We start from the raw sequence: 11,353 nt of genomic DNA, 5'->3' as shown, positions 1-11,353 counted from the left end.
CAAAAATTTGGCTACTTTTTTCCAATATAATATTTTTCATTCCTAAACCATAAAATACATTTGTTTATATTTTCATCAAGATTGAGCACTAAATTTCAGGGTCTCATGGGTGCATCTTTATTTCAAATATACTCCACATTGTTGGCATACACAACTTTAAATCGGCAACATGTCTTTTCGAGCAGTTTTGGAGGCCCTTGAGATTGTTGGTCCAAAATTTCAATATCAAATTCCTACTCTTTTCTCAAATACCTTGAATTTGAGCCCCACATTGTCATAGTAAGGCTACATGTCCGTTGGTGCCTTTTGGGGTAAAACTCTCTGAAAGTTTAAGTACGCTACTTGTGATAGGTGGTTTCAGGAAGAAGGATGACTCCCTAATACTTGACGTCATATTTTTGTATGTCGCACCATATTACTAGATGGCGCTACATGCCGCTTTAAGATGTTCAGTGGCAGGGTAATCCCTCACACAACCCCCTTCAGACATTGAAATATAAAGTGCACTACATTAATCACATAATCATTTTAAACTATCTAAATATTGCTGAAGTAAATCTAAGTCTATACGAACATGGATACAAAAGATATTGATTTTTTACCTTTAAAGATATGGGATCCACATAATGCAAGCAAAAATACTGCAACCTCTTTCCATTAATTTTTTTAACACTCTGCAAACTATTTCATTCATTACGTGCATAGTGTCGCCCATCATCATTGTTTAAATAAGTGCGTTGCCAAGGTTGTATCTAACCGTTGCCAAAAGCGTTAAAGCGCAAACGTCATTGTCCATAGCAGCAGCTTGAGCTACTGAATGATCTTCAAGCCAAAGAGCATCAAATAGGGCCACACGCATCGCGCAACCACACCTGCACCCCAATAGCACACTCTTTCTCTCGCACATAGCTGTCACCCCTTGCTCTCCCACTCGGTTCTGCTGCTGTTTTTGAGTCCATATGGAAGAAACAAAAAAAAAACTGAGTCCCATATAGCCGTGATTGGCTTATATGCCCATTTTGGGCGTTTTTCGTATGGTGTGGTGACCCCCTATACTTCGATCTGAATTTATATGCCAGATTCATTATCTACTCCCTCATACTTTTCATTTGATACCCATTTTGTTCTGCTGCTGTTTTTGAGTCCATATGGAAGAAACAAAAAAAAACTGAGTCCCATATAGCCGTGATTGGCTTATGTGCCCATTTTGGGCGTTTTTCGGATGGTGTGGTGATCCCCAATACTTCGATCTGAATTTATATGCCAGATTCATTATCTACACCCTCATACTTTTCATTTGATACCCATTTTGTTTTTATGGGTTCACTTTTGATTTTAGGTGGTGTTTTTGTGATAACGGTAGAGTGTACGCCTCCTTTCGATATCAACAAATTATAGAGTCTATACCTCCTCCCTGACCATACTCGTAATCTACTACCGAATACCTTTCATTCGAGTCATATTGTCATTATCGTCCAATAAACCTATTTTAGGGGGTTTTGAGGTCGGGGCGACCCCCAGTTATTTGAACTCAATTTTTAATAAGAAATTCTTACTCTACTCCCGGATACCATTCATTTGAGTCCCATATTGTCGCGATCGAGCAACCCACATCACAACTCCACAACACCCTCACCTAAATTGTGATACTCTCTCTCTCGCACCATTTGTTTCTCTTACTCTCTCTCTCTCTCACCACTAATACTCTCACCTATGGTTTGCATACTTTGAATGCCTTAGAAAAAAAAACAACAATAATTTGTTGTGTTTATACTTTTGCTTGTTTTATTGAAAATTAATTCCTCATTTTCATGGTTTTTATTTAAGGAAAATTAATTTTCGCATACATTCGTCGCTTCTCTGGAAAAATATGTTTCGATTAATACTAGTTTCATTTAAATCCATTCAGCAGTTTGGCCGTAATATATAACACAAAACTGACTTTATAAAGCACTTGGCTGTTTAAAAATATATTGGGTTGCCCAAAGAGTAATTGCGGATTTTTTAAAAGAAAGTAAATGCATTTTTAATTAAACTTAGAATGAACTTTAATCAAATATACTTTTTTTACACTCATTTTCTAAAGCAAGCTAAAAGTACCAGCTGATAACTGACAGAAGAAAGAATGCAATCACAGAGTCACAAGCTGTGAAAAAATTTGTCAACGCCGACTATATGAAAAATCCGCAATTACTTTTTGGGCAACCCAATACATATATTACGAGCTAACTCCTCCAAAAACCTGATGTTACCTTTGGTTCAAAAAATCTTGCATGAAGTATTGTTGGATGGGATTTCATATGAGCGACTAGTGTCTGGTGCCCTTTGTTTTCCCTATCAGATTCTCTCTCTCTCTCTGAAAGTTTAACTCATATTCCACTTCCAACCATAAACTGTAGGGCAAAAAAAAAACTAATATACAAAGCACACCATAATTTGCCACAAAATAAAACGGGTAAAAAAAAAGTGCTAAAAAAACTTGGTTTGGTATAGTCTGGATTTCTGCCATCCATATCCCATGTCTCCATTCCATGTAGCCTTTGTAAATTTCTCATGATATCAACGTTACAAATTTGACTTTTACAAACACACAACAGGCAGCAACTACAACAAACAAAATAGTAGCCACTAACAATACGACATATTAACAAGGATAAAAGTTTTTTGGGCCATTTTGGTTCAACATGAGTAGTTGTTTGGTGAATGGACATTTTACTCTGGCTAACTCTCACATGGGTTACACCTAAAAACATGCATAATTTCTTCAGTGTGTGTAAAGGGAAAACAGAGAGAAAGTCCTTTTTTCCCCATTTTACGTTTGTCCTTTAAGCATAGAACCGACAATGACAACGATAACAAGGACAATGCCATCAGAGGCAGCAATGAACAAATGTCATTTGACACCTGGGAAATAGGTGGAGAGTCTGCGTTGCAAAAGGATTGAAAGGGAGGAGATGGAGTTGCAAAAAAAATAGCTTCTTCCCAAGAAGAAAATCAAAAGGGTTGATGCGGCGCATTGTGTTTTGTCCCAAGTTATATGACACTATAAAATGCTTAAAGATTTCTATTGGAATGCTAAAAAGATTGTGAAAAGAAAAATGCTGTTCTTAAGTCCCTTTAACACTTGACAAATTTTATTTGGCCTTCATTTTGATGGGTAAAGGGTTTATTAGTTGTTCTTTTCCAGAAATGAAATGTTTGGTTTAGGCAAGTATTGCATGGGGAAGAACTGCAAAGGGACCTGGCGGAATGGGAGGTGGGGGACGATCCAATACAAAGGCGGGCTATTACCAAACCGTGAAAAGGTAAAATGTCTCTCCTATTTAATAAAATATCCGTACCAGCTTATAAAGCGATTTCGATAGCATTCTGCAGGATAATTAAAAGTCATAACGGAACATAAAATACTAAATTTCACTAAAATCTGATATGAATCGCTCCCTTCATAGGCCTAGTAAACTAAACTCAAAATTTCGGAAACTTCGGATGAAAAATTATGATTTCTATGTGCTCATTAAATATTTTCGGAAATTTGAATGCATGGGGGCTACATTGAGTTAAGAGTTCGCCAGTGTTTGAAACCTGTCTAGAACATTAGAAAAAATTTTCAGCCGAGGTCATCTCCTACTAATTCTGGCGACACATCTCCGGACTGGGCTATAAAAAGGAGGTTTCTCATCATTTACCTTAAACTTGAATCGGAGAACACTCATTGTTAAGTGAAAAGTTTGCCCGCTCTTCCTTAATGGAACGTTCATGAGTAAACTTGCAATTTTGCATTAGATTATGGACTGATTTGGATCAAATAGAGACCGATTTTTAAGGGTACCACATCAGGATATGGATAATAGAGCTCAACATGTCAAATTTCGGCAACATTTTTTTAACAATAAACGAAAAAAAAATTCGAACTGTAATAAAAACAGTTGACAAATGACAACATTGTTGCAAATTAGCCAAAATCTGACGAACATAAATATGGGAGCTATATCCAAATATGAACCGATTTTGACTTAACTTCTTAGATATTGTGGTAGGCATCGAGGAAAGCGTTGTGCACAATGTTGGCAAAATTGGTCTATAATGCGCTTGCATTGAACCTAGAAGGTAAAAGCGGGCGAAATACATATATGGCAGCTATATATAAATCTGAACCGATTTCTGTGAAATTCTCCAGTAATATTAGAAGAAATAAGAAAATCCTTCCTGCTCAATTTCGAGAGAATCGGTTAACAAGTGACCATTTTACTGCATTATTACTGCAAATCGGACGAACATATATATGGGAACTATATCCAAATCTGAACGGATTTTTTTCCAATTTCTATAGGCTTCATCTCTAGGCCGAAAAATATGCCTGTACCAAATTTTAAGATGATCGGATAAAAATTGCGACCTGTAGCTTGTACACAAATTAACATGGATAGACGGACAGACAGACGGGCATAGCTAAATCAAATCAGGCTAAATAAAATCGGTTTACTTATCAACGGGTCTAGCTCTTCTCCTTCTTAGCGTTGCAAACAAATGCTCTACGTTTTAATACCCTGTACCACAGTGGTGGTGTAGGGTATACAAAAAGTAAAAGCGTGCCAAGTTCGGCAGGGCAGAATCTTATATACCCTCCACCATGGATCGCATCTGTCGAGTTCTTTGCGCGGTATCTCTCTTCAGGCAAACAAAGAATAATGGATAAGAACTGTTATGCTATTGGAGCTATATGTTGAAGACCATTCGGATAAGACTGGCGCCTTGTAGGAGCTCAAGAAGCATAATCGGGAGATCGGTTTATATGGAAGCTGCATCAGGCTATTGATCAATTGAGACCATATTAGACACGTATGCCGAAGATCTTGAGAGAAGCCGTTGTACTAAATTTCAGTCAAATCCGATAAGAATTACGCCCTCTAGAGGCTTAAGAAGTCAAGATCCCACATCGGTTCATATGGCAGCTATATCCGGTTATGCACCGATTTGAACCATACTTAGCACAGTTGTTGGAAGTCATAACGAAACACGTCGTGCAAAATTTCAGCTAAATCGAATAAGAATTGCGCCCTCTAGAGGCTCAAGAAATCAAGATCCAAAATGGATTTATATGGCAACCTTATCAGGTTATTGACCATTTTAAACCATACTTAGCACAGTTGCAGGAAGTAATAAGAAAACACTTGATGCTAAATTTCAATCAAATTCGATATGAATTGCTCCCTCTAGTGTCTCAAGAAGTCAATATCCCAAATCGGTTTATATGGCAGCTATATCAGGTTATAGACCGATTTGAACTTTACTTAGCACAGTTGTTGGAAGTCATAACAAAACACTTCATGTAAAATTTCAAGCAGATCGGATGAGATTTGGCTAGTGGCTCAAGAATTCAAGATCCAAAATCGGTTTATATGATAGCTATATCAAAACATGGACCGATATAGCCCATTTACAATCCCAACTAATCTACACTGATAAGAAGTATTTATGAAAAATTTCAAGCGCCTAGCTTTACTCCTTAGCGTGCTTTTAACGGACAGATGGAAGGACATGGCTAGATCGCATTAAAATTTCATGACGATCAAGAATATATATATACCTTATCGGGTTTAAGACGAATATTTCGAGGTATTACAAAGGAATGACGATATTAGTATACCCCCATCCTATGGTGGAGAGTATAATATGACTACCGTCTGCTCAAGGACACGTATGGGTAGAACTGTTGTTGTGGGAGGTACATCTGATGTTGAACCGAGTTTGACCAAACTTCCTCAAGCTCAACTTCCAAAATTTTAACAAAATTAAAGAAACAATTCACCCTTTGGTGATCAAAAATACAAACCAGGAGATCTTTTTGTATGACAGACGTATTAAATTTTAAACCTTCTTCGCCCTAATAGACAAAAAAAACTTGAAAATGAACAAGTTCGGCAGAGCCCGGCCGGGATTCGAGCCTAGGCGACGGCGAGAGCCGTTGCCGTCGTCTAGCTTTCGAAGCCATCTATACAACTTCCAACAGACTTGTACGTACCATGGAAGTAGTATAATTTGTGCAGACAGATAATTTGTCATTACACAAAAACACATGCATTGGGAAAAGAACAGCTAACGGACAGGGTTGTCGAGCGTGGTAAATGTTGTTAGAAGTACAACATACCAACGTACGACCTTTGAAGCCTTCACACCTTATATGGCTGATGAGTAATTGTAACCAGATTACGGAACATGTCCCATAGTGGTTGGTGTGTGTTGCAATCTCTGGCTTTCCTTTTCCACTTGCAAAGAAAATCTCCGATCAATGAGCTCGTCTCGAAAGAGAAACAAACACCGTAGCACAGAGGTTAGCATGTGTGCCTACGACGCTGAACGCCTGGGTTCGAATCCTGGCGAGACCATCAGCAAAAATTTTCAGCGGTGGTTTTCCCCTCCTAACGCTGGCGACATTTGTGAGTTAATGTGACATGTAAAACTTCTATCCAAAGAGGTGTGGCACTACGGCTCGCCGTTCGGACTCGGCTATAAAAAGGAGGCCCCTTATCATTGAGCTTAAACTTGATCGGACTGCACTCATTGATGTGTGAGAAGTTTGCCCCTGTTCCTTAGTGGAATGTTCATGGGCAAAATTTTGAAATTTTGCATCTATTATAGCAGGAAATTAATTTTCATTACTTCTTCAAATCGTAAATTGCTGAACTTTCTCAAATGTCAACATCTCCACATAACTTGTTTTGAATATCCCTCATTCGGGCAACTTAAATCAGATTAAAATCTAATTTACACCCAATGGTCTCCTTCAATGCCTGCAAATAATTAGGTTGAACAAATTAAAGCTTTGAATAAGAAAGCCACACATTTTGGAGTCTAAAAGCCGCTGACTGCGGCAAGTAATTATTTTGTATCGATTACATATGTACATACATACATATGTCGACGCTGGCTGTTTGGTTGGCTTTCTCTCTATTCAGGCAGCCGTTATGTCAGTGTTAATTCCTTTCACATGTCACGAAAAATATTAAAACATGACGTTAAAATAACGATGCCACCGCCATGATAAAACTATTGGCGTTCCCTCTGATGAGAATATAAATCGTATACTAGCAGCAGCAACAACAACAACAGTAAAACTACAAGTATATACAATTTTCGTACATAAATATGATTGAATATAGGTGCATACATAATAGGGTGGATCGGTTTAGGTTAGATGCATCTTCGTGGAGGATATCAAATACGCACTTCGTTTTACGAAATTTGCAAAGATAAGAAAAAAAAAATGCAAGCCCTGGGCGGCCCACTGTTGGTATACCATATACCACAGAGTCGACCTACTAATTTAAAACACACATATGTACATCGTCTGTATACATAACAAGTAAAAACATGGTAAGTTCGTCCGTGTTGAACTTTGGATACCCACCACCATGGATATATTAATCATTCTGTTTTATAATAATGGGTTGCCCAAAAAGTAATTGCGGATTTTTTAAAAGAAAGTAAATGCATTTTTAATAAAACTTAGAATGAACTTTAATCAAATATACTTTTTTTACACTTTTTTCTAAAGCAAGCTAAAAGTAACAGCTGATAACTGACAGAAGAAAGAATGCAATTACAGAGTCACAAGCTGTGAAAAAATTTGTCAACGCCGACTTTATGAAAAATCCGCAATTACTTTTTGGGCAACCCAGGAGCTCCACTACCATATCCCTAGTTCTATCTAAATAGGGGCTGGTCTGGATCAAATTTTATTCAGGTCCCGAGAACTCTTATGCAAGTAAAAGTTTCAGCGAAATCTGGCAATAAATCCGCTTTAATGGGATTCAGACCCTAAAATGGAAGATCGGTCTATATGGCAGCTATATCTATATAGTCCGGTCTGGATCATATTTAGGTCGGATATCGGGAGGCTTAAAACAACTCCCTATTTCAAATTTCAACGAAATCGGATAATAAACGCAGGCTTCAGGCCCTTAACCGGCATATTGGTCTATATGGCAGCTAAACCTAAATATAATCCGATCTGAACCATATTCAGGAGGGATGTCGGGAGGCTTAAAATAACCCAATGTCCCAAATTTCAGCGAAATTGGGTAAAAGATGCAGCTTTTATGGGTTCCAGCTCCCTAAATCGGCAGATTGGTCTATATGGCAGCTATATCTAAATATAGTCCGATCTGAACCATATTCAGGTCGGATGTCGGGAAGCTTAAAGCAACTCACTGTTTCAAATTTCAGGGAAATCGGGTAATAAATAAAGCTTTTATGGGCTTCAGACCCTTTATCGGCAGATCGGTCTATATGGCAGCTAAACCAAAAAATATTCTGATCTGAACCATATTCAGGTCGGATGTCGGGAGGCTTAAAATAACTAAATGTCCCAAATTTCAGTTAAATCAGGTAAAAGATCAGCTTTTATGGGTTCCAGCTCCCTAAATCGGCAGATCGGTCTATATGGCAGCTATATCTAGATATAGTCCGATCTGAATCATATGAAGGTCGGATGTGGGGAAGCTTAAAGCAACTCATTGTTAAAAATTTCAGGGAAATCGGGTAATAAATAAATCTTTTATGGGCTTCAGACCCTTTATCGGCAGATCGGTCTGTATGGCAGCTAAACCTAAATATAATTCGATCTGAACCATATTTAGGTCGGATGTCGGGATGCTTAAAATAACTCAAAATCCAACATTTCACCGAAATCGGGTAAAAGATGCAGCTTTTATGGGTGCCTGACCCTTAATCGGCAGATCGGTCTATGTGGCAGCTATATCTAAATATAGTCCGATTTGAACCATATGAAGGTCGGATGTCGGGAAGGTTAAAGCAACTCACTGTTTCAAATTTCAGGGAAATCGGGTAATAAATAAAGCTTTTATGGGCTTTAGACCCTTTATCGTCAGATCGGTCTATATGGCAGCTAAACCTAAATATAATCCGATCTGAACTATATTCAGGTCGGATGTTGAGAGGCTTAAAATAACTAAATGTCCCAAATTTCAGCGAAATCGGGTAAAAGATGCAGCTTTTATGGGTTCCAGACCCTTATTCGACAGATCGGTCTATATGGCAGCTATATCTAAATATAGTCCAATCTGGACCATATGAAGGTCGGTTGTCGGGAAGCTTAAAGCAACTCACTGTTTCAAATTTCAGGGAAATCGAGTAATAAATAAAGCTTTTATGGGCTTCAGACCCTTTATCGGCAGATCGGTCTATATGGTAGCTATATCTAAATATAATCCGATATGAACTATATTCAGGTCGGATGTCGAGAGGCTTAATATAACTCAATGTCCCAAATTTAAGCGAAATCGGGTAAAAGATGCAGCTTTTATGGGTTCCAGACCCTTAATCGGCAGATCGGTCTATATTGCAGCTATATCTAAATATAGTCCGATCTGAACCATATGAAGGTCGGATGTCGGGAAGCTTGAAGCAACTCTCTGTTTCAAACTTCAGAGAAATCGGGTAATAAATAAAGCTTGTATGGGCTTTAGACCCTTTATCGGCAGATCGGTCTACATGGCAGCTAAACCTAAATATAATTTGATCTGAACTATATTCAGGTCGGATGTCGGGATGCTTAAAATAACTCAATGTCCCAAATTTCAGCGAAATTGGGTAAAAGATGCAGTTTTATGGCTTCCAGACCCTTAATCGGCAGATCGGTCTATATGGCAGCTATATCTTAATATAGTCCGATCTGAACCATATGAAGGTCGGATGTCGGGAAGCTTAAAGCAACTCACCGTTTCAAATTTCAGCGAAATCGGGTAATAAATAAAGCTTTTATGGGCTTTAGACCCTTTATCGGCAGATCGGTCTATATGGCAGCCATTTTCAAACACAGTCCGATCTGAACCATACGAAGGTCGAATGTCGGGAGGCTTAAGATAATTCACTGTTACAAGTTTCAGCGAAATCGAAAAAAAAAATAAGGCATTTATGGGCTTAAGACCCCTTATCGCCAGATCGATCGATTTGGCCAGTTCAAAAACTTAACCAGGGTGCATCAAAAGGATGTATCTGTGCCAAATTTCAGTTGAATATCTTAATTTTTTAAGTCTGTAGAGTGATTACAACAGACGGACGGACCTCGTTAAATCGTCTTAGAATTTAACGAAGATCCGAAATGTTTATACTTTGTAGGGTCGGAAATTGATATTTCGATGTATTGCAAACGACACGACTAAATGAATATACCCCGATTCTTAGTACCTTAGTACCGAATATATAATTTGAATGTCTTAAGCCTAGTACTGACTTCGACTTTTCGCCCGAGCAACTAACAAAACGCATTGTAAAACAAGTAAAAGTATGCCAAGTTCGGGCGGGTCGAATCTTGGGAACCCGCCAAAATATGGGAGCTATATCTAGTTATAAGTTGAATTGAACCATACTCGGAGCAGTTATTGAGAGTTATAACAGAACACTATATGCAAAATTTCAGCCAAATCGGATAAAAATCGCGGCTTGTAAGGGCTCGAAAAGTCAAATCGGGAGCTCGGTTTATATGGCAGCTATATCATTTTCTTAACCGATTTGAACCGTACTTGGCACAGTTGGTGGGAGTCATAGCAGAACAACTTGTACAAAATTTCAACCAAATCGGATGAAAATGGCGGCATCCAGGGGCTCAAGAAGTCAAATCGGGCGATAGGTTTATATGGGATCTATATCAGGCTATACATAGATTTAAACCGTACTTGGCACAGTTGGTGGGAGTCAAAATAAAACAACTTGTACAAAATTTCAACCAAATCGGACAAAAATTGCGCCTTCCAGAGGTTCAGGAAATGAAATCGGGAGATCGCTTTATAAGGGAGCTATATCATGTTCTTGACCGATTTGAACCGTACTTGGCACAGTTGTTGGGAGTCATAACAGAAGAACTTGTACAAAATTTCAGCCAAATCAGATAAAACTTGCGACTTGTAAGGGCTCAAGATGTCGAATCGGGAGATCCCTTTATATGGGAGCTATATCATGTTCTTGACCGATTTGGACCTTTCCCAGCTCCGTTATTGGGAGTTATATCAGAATACTATGTGCAAAATTTCAGCCAAATCGGATGAAAATTGAGGCTTCCAGGGCCTCAATAAGTCAAATCAAGTGATCGGTTTATATGGGAGCTATATCCGAATCTGAACCGATATAGCCCCTTTGCAATCTCCAACGACCTACATTAATATAAAGTATCTGTGCCAAAGTTCGAGCAGCTAGCTCTACGCATTCGACCGCTATCGTGATTTCTGCCCAAAATTTCAAGCAGCTAGCTCTACGCTATCGTCCGCTATCGTGATTTCGACAGACGGACGGACGGACATGGCTAGTTCGAATCAGAATTTCGAGTCGATCAAGA

This window comes from Stomoxys calcitrans, chromosome 5 (assembly GCF_963082655.1).
Source record: "Stomoxys calcitrans chromosome 5, idStoCalc2.1, whole genome shotgun sequence".
NCBI lineage: Eukaryota > Metazoa > Arthropoda > Insecta > Diptera > Muscidae > Stomoxys > Stomoxys calcitrans.
This window is presented reverse-complemented; position numbering follows the sequence as displayed.